At 43.5% G+C, this 15,780-nt stretch overlaps 1 protein-coding gene across 1 annotated transcript in view; it reads right to left on the bottom strand.

The window, feature by feature from the left end:
* LOC119574352 (golgin subfamily A member 4-like) overlaps nt 1-15,780 on the bottom strand; it is a gene marked incomplete in the record, with an annotated part of 119,056 nt that overhangs the window by 60,519 nt on the left and 42,757 nt on the right.

Raw genomic sequence — 15,780 nt, 5'->3', positions numbered from 1 at the left:
TTCTGGTGGAAATTTTGGGGCTAAACAAGTTTTCCTAGGGACCCTAGGCTGTTGAACCCAGATCAGCAGCAAACAATGGAAATTTTGAACAAGTAGAATAAAGACTCTGAAGCTTTTTTGCAGAGAATTATGACGGGATGAAACATGGCTCTACCAATACGATCCCGAGAACAAAATTCAACCAAAGCAGTGGCTGTCCAAGGATAGAAGTGGACCAGTTAAAGCAAAATGTGAGCATTCAAAAGGAAAGGTGATGGCCACTGTCTTCTGGGATGCAGAGGGGATTTTGCTGGTTGACTTCCTCGAGAGCAAGAAAACAATAACATTTATTATGAATGCATTTTGAGAAAAAATTCAAAAATATCTCTGAAAAACGCCAAGGAACGCTTCATCAATGCGTTCTCTTCTACCATGACAATGCATCTGCTCATGGTGCTTGGTAGACAAGAGCTGTGCTACATGAATTTGGTAAATCATCCAACACTCACCTTACAGACCCGGTTTAACCCCATCCGACTTCTTTTTGTTTCCAAACTTAAATAAATAATTGAAAGGTACCAGTTTTGTCTCGGTCCTCGAATATTGTACTAAGATCGACATAAGGCAGCATTATGCACACGCGTGCGCACACACACACGCACACACACACACACACATAAACACACCCCACACATGTATATATGCATATATATGTAATATGCACATTTCCAAATATATGTACAAATACATACATATATATTCATATATATATAAATATAGATAGACATATACATATACACATACATACATACGTATATGTATATATATTACATATATAACATATTTATATGTAAAATAGATATGTATTATATATACATAAATGTATGTGTGTATGTATATGTGTATACATATGCAAGATCTAGTGTTCATGCACGACGCCCTGTCGGAAAATGTTGCAGCTGTCACTGATGCTGCAAGATCAGTCAACGACCATCCCGGGAGCGCACAAGATGAATATGTGTAACCCAAAGATTGGAAGCACTGAAGAACATTCCTGGCGAGAAGATGGCCGAGGCACAAGCGTCATTGCTGCTTCTCTACATGATGGCATCCCGCTGGGGCCAACAAGCGTCATGTCAGCATCAACCAGAGGCAGTTCGTAACTAGCCTGGTTGATAATATGAAAGCTCGCTTGATGTCGGACGAAGACGTCGTCATGGACATCCAAGATTCTTGATGATGAGAATGATGGTTTTTTTCACACAGCCAGGGTTTTGATACGCTCAAAGAACAACTACTTCCAAGGGCATGGATTACTCAGTAGTTGCTAAGGGACGAACTACTCACTAAACGTACGTACATGAGGGTAACAGGAAGTAGGTTAATGAGAACCGGAAACCGCAATTCGATTTACGTAACCAATGACCGTAACCGCAGTGATTAAGTAATCAATTGACCGAAACCCGGAATCATTAATCCATAGTTAATGATGTTAGCATGCCACCAGACTACCTTACGGTCGTTCAGGGCGCACCCATAGCAGAAGTAGGCATAATTAAAGTGATTATCATAATCAATGACGGAACCTGGAAATCATTAACGACTCTAATGATCCTGTCCCTTCCCCTCCTCCAATACAGGCGACTGGACAGAACGCCTCACTTACGACTCACAACAGGTTTAATGACCGGGGAAATGATTAACGCAATCAATGACCGGTACAGAATCTTATCAATGACCGAAACCCAAAATCTTAGCACACACCCCACCAATACTCATCGTGTTTGAACTTGTACCTGGACGAGAATTGACCCTTTACAACGAGTGACCACCCTTCCTAATAAATGAGACAATCATAATCCAACCCAATGCCAGGTGTCACAGTTGACCCACCACCACCCCCCCCCTCTTCCATACCCTCCCCCCCCCACCCCGCAATATTCATCATGTTAAACTGTACCTGTAACGATATTACCAGTTACACACACGGTGATCACCCTCCAATGAATGAGGCAATCATAATCAAAACCCGATCCCAAAGTGTCACAGAGACCCCCCCCCTCCACACCCCCCCCCCCCCCGCAATATTCATCGTATTTGAACTTGTACCCGGATCGAGAATTGACCCTGTACAGACGAGTGCCCAAACCCCCCTAAGAATGAGACAATCATAACCCAAACCCCATCCCGGGTGTCACAGTTGACCCACCACCACCCCCCTCTTCCATACCCTCCCACCCCCATCCCGCAATATTCATTATTTTTAAACTTGTACCTGGATCGAGAATTGACCCTATTACAGACGAATGATCATCCCTCCTAATTAATCATAATTCATAAATGTCCCTCTAATGATGTCTAACCACACACCTAAAGGGTTCCTCTCACCCTCCCCTCCTCCTCTCCAAACCAACCCCCCTTTCCCCTTTTCCTACCGCCCCTGCCCCACATTCCTCCATACCAAAGCAAATAATAGTAAGAAAAAGAAGCAAACAAACAAATCACAAGTCCTACTTAAGGAGATAATAAGCCCTGCACTGAAGTGCGAGTGATTCACCCCTCCTAATGAATGATGCAATCATAATCCAACCCAATACCAGGCGTCACTGATGACCCAGGGCCCCTCATCACCCCCACCCCCACACCGCTCCCGAAATATTCATCGTTTTTGATTTTGTACCCGGATCGAAAATTTGACCCTGTTACAGACAGTGACCCCCCTCCTTAATGAATGAAACTGTCATAATCAATAACCCTAACGTCCTCCCCCGTCCCCCAACCCCATCAGGTCGGTCACACAACAGATCTGCTAATGACCAATAATTACCGTTCCGTCCCTCGCCGCGACAAGGATAAGAATACAATTAACTGAAAAGGATTATACAACGCGGTGTACGATATATATACTTTTATTTTTCTATTTCCATCACACACATATTTGCGTCAATCCCGTATATGGTGTAAGCGATGTGGAAGAAGAACTAATGCTTGCACAATTGTCTCTAATGTCACCACCACCCCTCCTCTCCTCTCCAAATCATATTCTGTTTTTGCAAAGAAATATATCACTGGTTCTTTTCCCTGTGTTTGCTAACGATTTCTAACTATTAGTAAATGATGAGAATATTTTTGGATAGATCATCTTCACCGGTGGCAGCTTTTGGATGTTTGATAGGGCATGTGTCAGGACCATCTATGTAGGATAAGTTAGAGCTGTCTGGAAGATAATTCTTTTGTTTTCGATCGAAATCCTCCTCTTAAATGACAGTCTGCCACCATTTGGATTACGGACTTAACCCTTTTCTTCATTGCGGTGATATCTCCAAGGTGGCGAGATTTATTATTTGGTGTGTAGGTGGGTTTCTCCATTGAATATGTTTTTCTCTTCCTGGCGTATTGTCACTCACAGTTCACTCACCAAACGACTAAACAGGGCTTTAAATACCATTGGCGGCAATATTCCATGCTGGCAACTACTGATATTGATGGGCGGGCGGGTGGGAGCGGTAGGGGCCTCATATTTTAACGTGTTATACTAGCCGTTCTTACATCCCAGAGACATCTTCATAATAAAATATAGTTTATTGAAAAGGAAACATGAAATTCTTGTTGTACTTTATTATGACTCTCAAACTTACACAAACATACGCCCTAAGAGGCGATAACACAAATAACAGGCTTAAAGTTTCTCTGAAATGTAAATGCGATAACCATATTTCATACCTTTGCAGTTTCATACTTATAAAACTAAAAGGTTATTTATCTAATAGATTGAAATGACCTGTTTTATTCTATTAGAGAGCATTTAAAAGGGTTCAAGGTATCTACACCAGGTCAAAGACGGGTTTCCCCTTCGTAATTTACGCCCTGAACACCTAATTATCTATCAACTAGCGTCACTACTTGCCCATATGTATAACTATTGTTGAATTGTAACGACTCGACAAATGGCCGTGTTACAGGCGAGTAACAGTGCTGACCAAGAACAGGTGATCCTTCCTTCCTTCCTACTGCCCCTGTCCCACATTCCTCCCTACCCCTTTACAAACCAATAACAGTAAGAAAAAGAAGCAAACAAAAACAAATCACCAGTCATAAGTCCTGCTTAAGGAGATAATACAGCCCTTCACTGAAGTGTTACAGGTGAGTGATCAACCTATAGCTAATGAGTGTGACACGATCAATATGATAGCCGATGTCAGTTGTCGTGACGACCCCACCTCCATCATTTCTCCCCCCTCCTCCCCCATATTCCTTTATTATGACTCTCAAGCTTACACAAACAACGTCCTAAAGGCGATAACACAAATAACAGGCTTAAAATCTCTGTGTAAAAGTAAATGCGATAACCAATTTCATACTTTGCACGTTTCATACTTATAAAACTACAGGTTAATTACCTAATAGACTGAAAAGACTCTGGTCTGATTCCATTTTGAGAGCCTGAATAGTGTTTTCAAGGTATCTACACCAGGTCAAAGATGGGTTTCCCTCATATTTACGCCTGAACACCTGAAATTTTCTACCAACTAGCGTCACCCCCTGTCCCCCATGTTGACTCAGTTATGTTTGCTAATTAACCCAGGGGACAATGAGTATATTTCCTAAAATGTTCCTGCCGCATTTCTCGATGTTTTTTCAATCTACAATGCAACTTAGGAAAATATATTTAATTTTCCTTAAGACCCACATTATAACTATATACAGACGAGCGTATCCTTCTATAAGAGATCGCATAAAAAATACATCCTCCGTTTGCGAAAACAGGTGATCCTTCCTTCCCTTTCCCACCGCCACTGTCACACATTCCTCCAGACCCCCTTACAAACCAATAATAGTAAGAAAAAGAAGCAAACAAACAAATCACCATTCACAAGTCATGCTTAAGGGGATAATACAGCTCTGCACTGAAGTGTTACAGGTGAGGATCACACTTATAGCTAATGAGCGTGACACGATCAATATGATAACCCGATGTCAGTTGTCGCTGACGACCCACCTCCATATCACTCCCCCCCCTCCCCATATGCCTTTTTTATGACTCTCAAACTTACACAAACACACGTCCAAGAGGCGACAACACAAATAACAGGGTTAAAGTTTTTCTGTAAATGTAAATGCGATAACCAATATTTCATACTTTGCACGTTTTCATACTTATAAAAAATAACAGGGTTTAAATTTCCTATAGACTGAAAAGACGCTGGTCTGATTCTACTTAGCGAGCCGAATAGTGATTTCAAGAAATCTACACCAGGTCAAAGACGGGTTTCCCCCTCATATTTACGCCTGAACACCTAATTATCTACAAACTAGCATCACCACCTATCCCACGTGTTGACTCAGCTATGTTTTTGCTAATTAACCTCAAGGGACAATGCAGATATTTCCTAAAATGTTCCTGCCGCATTTCTCGATGTTTTACAATCTACAAAGCAACTTATGAAATATATTAGTTTTCCTTTAAGACCCACATGTATAGAGACTCAGGATAACTTCAAGGTCGGCAGCCTTGATATTGCCCAGAGTTGCTCCAAACTGGTTTTGGATAGTAGCTCGTCCATTTTCGGTCTATGTAAGTGGGTTTGGGGCAAGGACCCGACTTGCCTCGCCCCTGCATTAAAACGGCAGTAGTTCGACTGGCCCCCCACCACACAGCCAAAATCCATGTTTGGAATTCCCCAAGTCTTAGGATCTTCCATAGTAATTCACAAGCACTGAGTCAACACCTTCTTGAGGTCAATGTAGGCTAAAGCAGCCCATAACTGAACTCAAAACGGCATTCCACATTATTTGAAACGCTTTGGGTTGGTTACTGTTGACTTTCCAGGAGTGAACCCTGACTACTCCAGTCTCTGGTGATTTAAGACCATTTTTTGTAGCAAACTGAAACCCTTAACACTTTTTATACATTGTTTCAAATTTTACCATACAAAGTTATGAGAATAGGATTTATTTTATGTAAAAAAAGAAAAGAAAAGAAAAAAAAAAGGTCAATATAAAACTATGAAAGTAATTAATATGCTGGTATGATTTTTTATTAAAAGCAAAGCACCGCGGAATTCAAATAAGATGGAAAGAGAACCAGACTTATTTTTTCATACACACCACCACTCGCTTCACAAGGCTGTGAAAAGTTTAGATAAACATATTTCTCAGATTGTCAAAATTTTTTTTTATTACATACGTCGTTCTTCATATGAAAAGTGGAAAATGCATAAGGTTGTGCATCTTACTGTATCCACCGCAAGTGGGCTCCATGTCCAAGTAAAAACAGCTGGGTAAATTCAAAATTTTCACAACCTTTACTTGATTCATAAACTGAAGTCAATATCACTTCATAAGATCGGACATTTTGGATATTTTTACCATGTCGTTCCCGCAACTGTCATGATTTACTTCAAATCTTACCCCTATAGAGTGAGCATGTATTTGATGTACTGCAAAAAAGGAACATAAAAAGTTTTAGCATATATATATATAATATATATATATATATATATATATATATATATATATATATATATATATATATTAGTCCTGGGTAAGACAATAAACTGCACCCTGGGGTTCCCTTGAACAAGAATAGCACCCTATTAGCTCCCTATGCCAGGGTTGCGGTGAAGCTGTCTGCAGCAGGGCAGTGGATATCTGGTGAAAACACCTTCGGTTCTACTGATTACTGGTTTCACCAAACAATATGCCTGGCGTATTGCAGTGTAACTGTTTCAAAGCTGCAGAGATAGTTCCTCCTAGTCAGTTGGAGACTGCGAGTTGAGGAGCCTCGGGGATTCCACTCAACTTTTCTTTTCTCCTGACAAACCTCTACACCAATGATTAAATACAGAAATGATAATTCATACCACATTGCCCGATCATTTATTGGGCTGTACTAATTGGGTACAGTCCAATAAATGATCGCGTTATAAAAGTCAGAATACAAGCAAAACCTCATAACATTAGTATTATACAATGCTATGCTCCAACCAACATTGCAAGTGATGAAGAAATGGAAAATTTTTATAACTCTCCAAGAAATTTTAGACACAATCCCTAACAGAGATGTAAAAGTAATTATGGGAGACCTCAATGCCCAAGTAGGCAGAATGATCTAATAAATGACATCTGTGGAAAATTGGGCCCTTGGATATATAAATGAAAGAGGTGAAGATTTTATTGAATTCTATAGTACAAATAATCTAGTTATAGCCAACACATTGTTCCAACACCACCCAAGATACTTGTACATGTGGTTTTCACCAGACAAAAGAACACGCAACCAAATTGACTACATTGTGTTGAACCTGAAAAGGAAAAGTTGTATAAAAAATGCTAAGACAAGACCTGGTGCTTCCTGCAACAGTGACCACCGACTACTAACTATCGACTTTAAAATAAGACTTAAAAAGATGGAGTGTCCAACACCACCTCTAAAGCTCGATTACAAAACTCTTGACAACAATTATAGAATTACAGTGTCAAACAAATTTGAATTGCTCAATCAATGTGAAGATGATAAAACACCAAATGAGTTGTGGGAAGAAGGAAAAGAACTCCTGCTGAGTGCTGCTTAAAAACTATCGCCAAAAAGAAAAAGATAAATTCCCCCTGGATATCTGAAGAAACACTAAGTGAAATTGAAGCAGGAAGATGCCTAAAATCAAAGGGTATCAATAATCCAGTTGAAGAAGTAATTTACAAAAAACAAAATACAAAAATTCAAAGATTATTGCGACAAGATAAGGAAAAATATTTAAATGAACATTGCCAGAGAATTGAAAACTGTTCTATCAATAAGACAACTAAAGAACTCTACCAAGGAGTACGAAACGTTACACGAAAATTTAAACCTACAATGGACACTATCAAAACTGAAGATGGACTAGTTTTATGTTATGGAAAAGAAGTCAAAATAGATGGAATCATATTGTTCCAACTTATTCAAAAAGAATAAAAATCTAACAACAACATTAATTAGACTCAATGACAGCGAAGATGAACCACTGCACTGCTAGATGAAGTTATAAAAGCCATAAAAGAGTTAAAGAATAACAAGAGCCCGGGAATGGATGAAATAATAGCGGAACTAATCAAGAATGCTGGCAAAGTGTTAAATACTTCTACAAACTTTGTACGAAAACTTGAAATGAAAGAAGATGGCCAGAAGACTGGGTAAAATCAGTCTTTATTCCCATACCTAAAAAAGGTGATGAATAACAGGATAATTGCATTGATAAGTCACAGCAGCAAAATTTTGTTGAAAATTATCGCTGAGAGAATGAAGAAATTGCAGACGAACATGCAGGTTTTTGCCTTGGAAAAGGTACCAGAAACCAGATTCTAAATCTGAAATTGATCATAGAGAAAAACAGAAAACATCAGAAAGACCTATACCAGTGTTTCATCGATTACTCTAAAGCTTTTGATACTGTTGATCACGATATCCTCTGGAATAACATGAACGATATGAAATTTCCAAAACACATCATCCAACTAATAAAAGCCATTTATGACCAACAACAAGCAACTGTAAAAAACACTTGTGGGTTAACAGAATGGTTCGAAGTCAACCAAGGAGTACGACAAGGTTGCATTCTGTCTCCGCATCTTTTTAATATATATTCTGAAGCAATTATGAGAGGTACTCTAGAGAAGGAGAAGGAGCTGTAGATGTTGGAGGATACAAAATATCAAATCTAAGATACGCCGATGACATAGTTTTAATTGCCAGCAGTATCACTGAACTACAACAACTACTAGATAAAGTTAGAGAAGCAAGCAAAAGGGCTGGTTTATTTCTTAATGCCAAGAATAACTAAGACTATGAAGATTCGAAGATAACCGACAATGAATGATGATGAACATATTACAATCAATGGAGTGGTTGTGGAAAATGTGAAAGAATTCACTTATCTTGGAGCTGTTATTACTTTACAGACAAAGCTGAAGTTATTGAACTCACTAGTTTTCCCAAATGCTTCATATGGTTCTGAGTGTTGGGTACTGAAGAGGGCAGACAAGAAAAAGGTCAATAGTTTTGAACTAGAGGCCGCGGTGGCCGAGTGGTTAGAGCATTGGACTCAAGACTCTCACGACGGCAATCTGACTTCAAGAGTTCGAGTCATCGGCCAGCGCGTTGTTTCCTTGGGCAAGGAACTTCACCTCGATTGCCTGCCTAGCTGCTGGGTGGGCAAGCCAGCCCAAGTCAGTGCCGGCCCCAGAACCGGGTAAATAGAGATGGTGACTCGATAAAAACACTGGGCGGAAGGCAACGGCAAACCACCGCTCTAAATTGCCAAGAAAATCATGGAAATTCATGATCGCCAACGTCCTTGTGGGACAGGGCACTTAGAAAAAAAAAAAAAAAAAGTTTTGAACTATGGTGTTACAGATGAGTATTACGTATTAACTGGACAGAAAAGAAAATGAATGATAAAGTGCTGAGAAAAATAAATTGTAAAGACCGGCTGTTGGACATCTTGAACAAAAAGAAACTAAAGTTTATTGGTCATGTGATGAGAAGTGGGGCAGCAGGTCACGGTGGCGTGGATGGCACAGCAATTTTAGGCCAAACTGCTGCAGTGAGGTTGAGTAGTGAGTGGCGAGGGAGGTGAGGCCTAGGGCAGCCAAGGCGCTGTCATAACTGTTATAGACAGGGCCATGAATGATCTTGGCTGCCCTTTTCTGCACCCTCTCAAGTAGTAGCAGCTGGGTGGTGGTGAGGGAGGGGGACCAGGCGGGGGAGGTGTAGCTCAATTTAGGCAGGATGAATAGCCTGTAGATATTCTGAAGCTCCGGGACTGGAACACCAAGAGACTTGAGGCGACGCAGCATGTGAAGCCTGTACGAGGCAGACCTCACGATGTCTCTGACGTGCTGCGTCCATGAGAGCTTTTTGTCGATGGTGACGCCGAGCAGCTTGGTGGAACGGATTACGTTAAGTGGGTGGTCGTCCAGCGTGAGGATGGGCGAGGGGGCGGGGTTGTTGAAGAAGTTGAACTGCATCACGAACGACTTCTGGTGATTGATGGTGACGTGATTTGCGGTGGTCCAGGAGAGGAGGTTGTCGAGAGTGCGCTGGATGGCGGAGTAGTCAGGGCAGGAACTGTCAATGGCGGCGACAATAGTCGAGTCGTCTACGTATTTCCAACGATGCTCGGTATCAAGGAGAGTGTCGTTAATCATGACTAGGAAGCACAGGGGGCCCATTCTAGTCCCTGGGGACTCCGCATGTGAGTGGCAGAAGGCTGGAAACTTGACCTTGCACGCGAATGGCCTATTGTCTGTTGGAGAGTAAGTCTGCCAGCCAGGGGATGAGGCATTCCTGACCGTAGTATGGTCCACCAGGTCGAAAGCTTTATTGAAATCTATGAAGATGCTGGTGACGGAGGATTTGCGGTTGTAGAGGTGGGCGTGACGAAGCCGAGGAAGCTGACAAGGCAGTGTGTAGTGGAGGAGGAGCGCACGTTGCCGAACTGCCGAGTGTCAACGCTGGGCGCGAGGTCCTGGTAAGCCCAGTCGGCGACAAAGCTTTCACACAGCAGGCTGGGCAACGGAGTTATGGTGATGGTTCGTATGTTTGTCGAATGAGGTGGGACTTGGGGGTTTTTTACCGATGGCGGTGACAAATGCGGTCTTCCATTGTGATGGGCACTTAAGACTGTTGCAATGAGGCGTTTATTATGGAATTAAGAGGAGTGGCAAGTTCCATTGCGACCTCCTTGATGAGGTGCACTGGCAGGTCAAGGGGAGTGGTGGCTCTCTTGACACGGATTTTTCCCAGCTTCTGAAGCACCTGGGACTGACTGACTGTGGGAGCAAGTGAACGGGCTGGCAGGTAGGCGGGGAGGCGGTAGCTGCTGACAAATTGAGGCGAAGTGGTCATTGAGATCCTCTGCTGCTTCACTGGGGTAAGATTGCTGGTGCATGGAAACGTGCACGGCCTATTTGCAAGGCCGACAGCTCCCGAACTATTCCGTACCATTGGCTGAACTGCAGGTGTTGTAGTTTGTTGTGGTAGAAGGTTTTCTTGGATGTTTTATTTCCCTGATGACTGTGTTGCGGAGTAATTTGTAGGCGGTGATGTTGTGCGAAGGCCTGATTTCTCTGTTGAATGAGGCGTTTGATGCGGCCCGTGATCCAAGGCAGGTCTGATGGGTGTGTACTGAGTGACTTTTCAGGAAAGAAGTGGTGAAAAGCCGTAGTGACGGTCGACAGATAGTAGTGCCACTTGTCCTCCACATCTACAGCGGTAAGAGCGTCAGTCCACTAGTGTTGGGTGATCCACTGTCCAAAGTGTATGATAGAGGACTGTGTGAGTGGCCTGTATTTCCTGGTCTTGGTCTGCTTTGGCTGAGAGACGGTGGGCGAAGGCAGCCATAACACTGATATGTGTCTACTGCGGCCAACAGGAGAATATGGTAGAGGAGGCTGGTACCAGTCATGTAAATCTGTAAGGATCAAATCCAGGGTTCTTTGTTCATAAGTGGGTTTACTAGCTCATTTTGCAGGTCGAAGGTGTCTATTTCATTAAAATCACCGCATATTATCATCTTGCATGACGGGTATCCCACATGCAGAAGGTCAGTGGTGTGGGTCAGGTGGCTGAGTAACAGTTGTTTGGTGGGGGCTCGTGGGAGGTGGTAAATCACACAGCAGATGAGGGACGCGGCGAGGCGAGGGTGGTGAGGAGGGGTGTCCCGCACCCACAACACTTCCAGGTCAACCGGAACTTCCACGTCCAAGGGGGTGGGCGAGAGGTCGTTTTGGGACGACAGGATAACCCCTCCTCCTTGTTTGTTTGTGTGGAGGCGATGGAACATGCTGTAGCCAGGTATATGTATGGTATCAGTATGGATCTGCCACGCCTCTGTGATGGCTACAATTCCCGGTGATTGAGAAGTGATGATAGTGTGCAGCTCGTCTATTTGCTGTTGAGGGATGTGACATTAGACAGGAGGAACTTTGGGAAGTCTGGGAAATTCAAAATGTCGGTAGGATTTAGCTGGTTGGGCCTTCTTTTGCTTGCACCTTGTCCGGAGTATGACGGCCTCCTTTGCTACCCAGGCATGAAAAATGTTAAAATTCTTAATTTAATCTTTGTATCACTTCACTGTTTCGGTATTCACAACTGTGTTTAAGGGCATATAATGTTTTTTTCTGTTGTACCGAAGCAACATAAAATCAGCGAAACACTAAATCCAGAAAAAGAGGGAAGGGGCGAGGCAGTAGGTGGGGGCCGATGTATTGCAAGTAAAGTTCAATTTCTTACAATGTACACCGACACTATGGAATTCACTGAAAATAACTGAGTAGTCACTGCACAGCACTTGTACTAGCCTAAGTGAAATCTAAACATTCCAGAAGGAGCAGAAAAAACAGGTGAGGCCAACAGCCGGCCTTGGCTGCCTAGGAGCGCCGACTTGCACGTCCGTCTTGTACGGCGTCAGGTCAGAAAGTGTGTGTGTGTGTGTACGTGTGTGTGTGTATACGTGTGTGTGTACACGTGTGTGTGTATACCTGTGTGTGTGTGTGTGTGTGTGTGTGTGTGTGTGTGTGTGTGTGTGTGTGTGTGTGTGTGTGTGTGTGTGTGTGTGTGTGCGCGCGCGCGTGTGTGTATACATGTGTGCGCGCGCGTGTGTGTATACATGTGTGTGTATGTACATGTGAAAGTGAAATCTAAACATTCCAGAAGGAGCAGAAAAAACAGGTGAGGCCAACAGCCGGCCTTGGCTGTGTGTGTGTGTGTGTGTGTGTGTGTGTGTGTGTGTGTGTGTGTGTGTGCTTGTGTGTGTGTGCATGCTTGTGTATACGTGTGTGTGTGCATGTATATACGTGTGTGTGTGTGTGTGTGTACCGCGGTGTGTGTATACATGTGTGTGTGTGTGTGTGTTTATGTACGTACATGTGTGTGTGTATGTACACGTGTGTGTGTGTATGTACATGTGTGTGTGTGTGTGTGTACACGTGTGTGTGTATAGGATGTAGATAATTATATTTCTGTTAGAGGATTTGGATAATTCTATTTCTGTTACCAGTGACCACGTGGCTGGTTACCACGCGGATCAAAGTCCCAAATAAGAACCACCCGCTCAGCGAGGGCGGAGGTCACATTTTATATCTGACCTCGTTTGACCGAGAGTTCGTGCTAAGCTACCACCGCGCTAAGGTCAGCCCTCGCCTCCCTCCGGGTGGGCTGACCGTGACCGCGGCGCTTTAACCCCTCTAGACAAGTCGTAGCGTCGTCGTAGCGTGTGTTCACCCCTTTACGTGTGTTTTGCGTTCCTGCCAGCCACTGTACTAGAGTACGCATACCCGTTATATCTGGTGGCAGCGAGGGCCGTTGCATCCTTTTGGCATGCAACACGGACACACCACCCCTGAAGAAAAATCTGCTCGACCGCTAGAAGACATGTTGAAAAACAAAAAAACACTTAAGTACACGTTTGGGCCCCTTTCTTATTTCTTTTCCCTTCTTCTCCCATACATGTGTTAAGCCGTGTTGTTTTTTGTTGGGTTAAAAGGTGCTAATGACAGCAAATGGCACGTTCTCCACTATTCTTCCACCTCAGATCGCATTTCCGTGCGATCGAGTATGTGATCAATAAACATGAATATCGTTCGTTAGTTAAGTAATTAATTATTTTCTCTCGTTTTTAGAGATTTATATTGTTTCATCTGCAACGAATTTAACGCGTTCGTGATTTTATCTTATCACGAATATCATTTCATTTTATCTCGTTCCTAACCCTCGCCCCCGACCTGACCGTCCCTTTTCTTTCACTTTGGATTAGAAAAAGGTTATTTTCCTGTCTTGACCTGACCTCACTTTCTCTTTTCCCGGTCGGTGGCGGCGTGGGTAGGGTCAGATGACCGCTTGGTTCCCTGTAATTTGGGAGCAAACATATCATTGTTACATTGCTTTTTGGTGACACGTTCTATCGGCGCTAGAGCGAAGCAGGTAACGAAATTGTATTATTTGGATATAGCGTAGGATCTTCCCCCATATCATAGTGCACAGGATTGCCCGATATTGCCCGGGGTTGCGTAAACGCCTAATAGATCTGCGCTCCGTCGTTCGAGAGTAGGTACAATAAACCGAAGTTATTCGTTCGTTCGGCTCCCTTTGAGTCGGTGTGACCCGCGGTTACGTCCGTTAATTAATGTAGGACTAGGGTTTAAGCTAGAATCATTATTCGCTTATTAATCACACCTTTCTCACCCTCTTGAAGTCGCTTGCATGTTTTGGGTATTCCCCAAGCGTTTGTGTGATTCGTGAAAATATATATCCTTTGGGAATTTTGCGAGCGGCCATTACAGATACGCAGAAGAGAGCAGGGTTATTATATTCCTGGCTCGAGTCACTTCAGTCATATACGGCATTTGGGTATAGGATCCCCCGTTATTGAGTTTTATTGAAGTCTGACGTGCAAAGCTAGACATGTACCTCGGCAGTTCAGATTTCTGACCCCGAGAAGATTTGCTTGATAAAAAAAACGCGAATATTTTTTCATGTCACCATTCATTCATGCGTACATTCTGTCGCATATCATTATATGTTGAATTCAATGTGGTAGTTGAAATAATCTTAAATAGCTAGCATTGCTAATTTACTTCAGTTTTGTTATAGTGAACGCTAATATTCGTGTTTGTGATTCATTCTCTGTGTGAGGTCACTCTCGCTTTCCCTCTCATTAACGCTAGCTGTCACTCACACACGCATACACGCGTCTGTTGTGACAAGTGGCTCGAACATGATGTACAAGTTACATCTATTTCTTCTCTGTGTGACGACTGTGGTTCAAATAGATCTTCGCGGATCGCCGTTGTCGTTCCCTTATCTACTCTCATATCTATCAGAGACGGTTGGTAGTTCAAGCTAGGTCTTTGCGGACCGCTACTGACGTCTCCCTCTTCTATTTTCTTCTTTATCTTTGTGAAAGTAAAACACAAATGAAAAAAAAAAAAAAGCAAATTTCATAATAACCGGCTAGTGGTAGATAACACCCCCTCTTCTCTGTTGCCTTTCTTTTTCTCTTACTCTGGCCCTTACGTGTATGATCTGGCTCCCCGACTATATATTGCAGTCGGACCGACACGGCACCGAAGGAGAACCTGCTACAGTTCCGGTCACCTTAGGATGCCGTGGGAAGGACGTCATCGAAGATCGCCATAAGCCCGCGGACCAAGATTTCGTCAGAAAAGGTGTTAAGCCGTCCCAGTGTAGTGGACGGGCGTTGCCTGCCAGACTCCCCGTAGATCCAGCAAACCAGCACTTTTGCCGCAGGTACCAGTCGCCCCAGGATGCTGCGCATAGGCGACGCCTGGCGGACGCCTGCAGATCCAGTAAATTCCAGGAGCTCGTAACGCAGGTATCAGCTGCCCCGAGATGCCGCCCCTGCCCCGACGCCCGTAGATCCGGATGAAGATTACGAGGATGTGTGGACGCGAGAAGGACCTGGACAAGATCTGTGAGGAAGTGTGGACGAGGACGCCGCCGAGTTCGGCCTGGACGAGGACTACGAGGAGGTCTAGACGAATCCGAAGTCAAGGAGGACCTGTGCGACACTTTCGAGGACGTGTGGACATCAAGGACGGACAGACTACACCAAGGACCAGGAGGATGAGGACGACAGGGACGAGCAGCCACGTAAAGGCACCAGGACGATGCACGAGAACGAGACGACCAGCCAAGTTAGGTCACCCTTGAAGGCGCCTCGAGGGCGAGGCGCGAGTAGGTGGCTGAGCAATATAGGATGTGGATAATTCTATTTCTGTTAGAGGATGTTGATAAATCTATTT

Source organism: Penaeus monodon, chromosome 6 (assembly GCF_015228065.2).
Source record: "Penaeus monodon isolate SGIC_2016 chromosome 6, NSTDA_Pmon_1, whole genome shotgun sequence".
Lineage (NCBI taxonomy): Eukaryota > Metazoa > Arthropoda > Malacostraca > Decapoda > Penaeidae > Penaeus > Penaeus monodon.
Note: the sequence above shows the minus strand (reverse complement) of the source record. Positions and strands in the feature narration are given on the sequence as shown.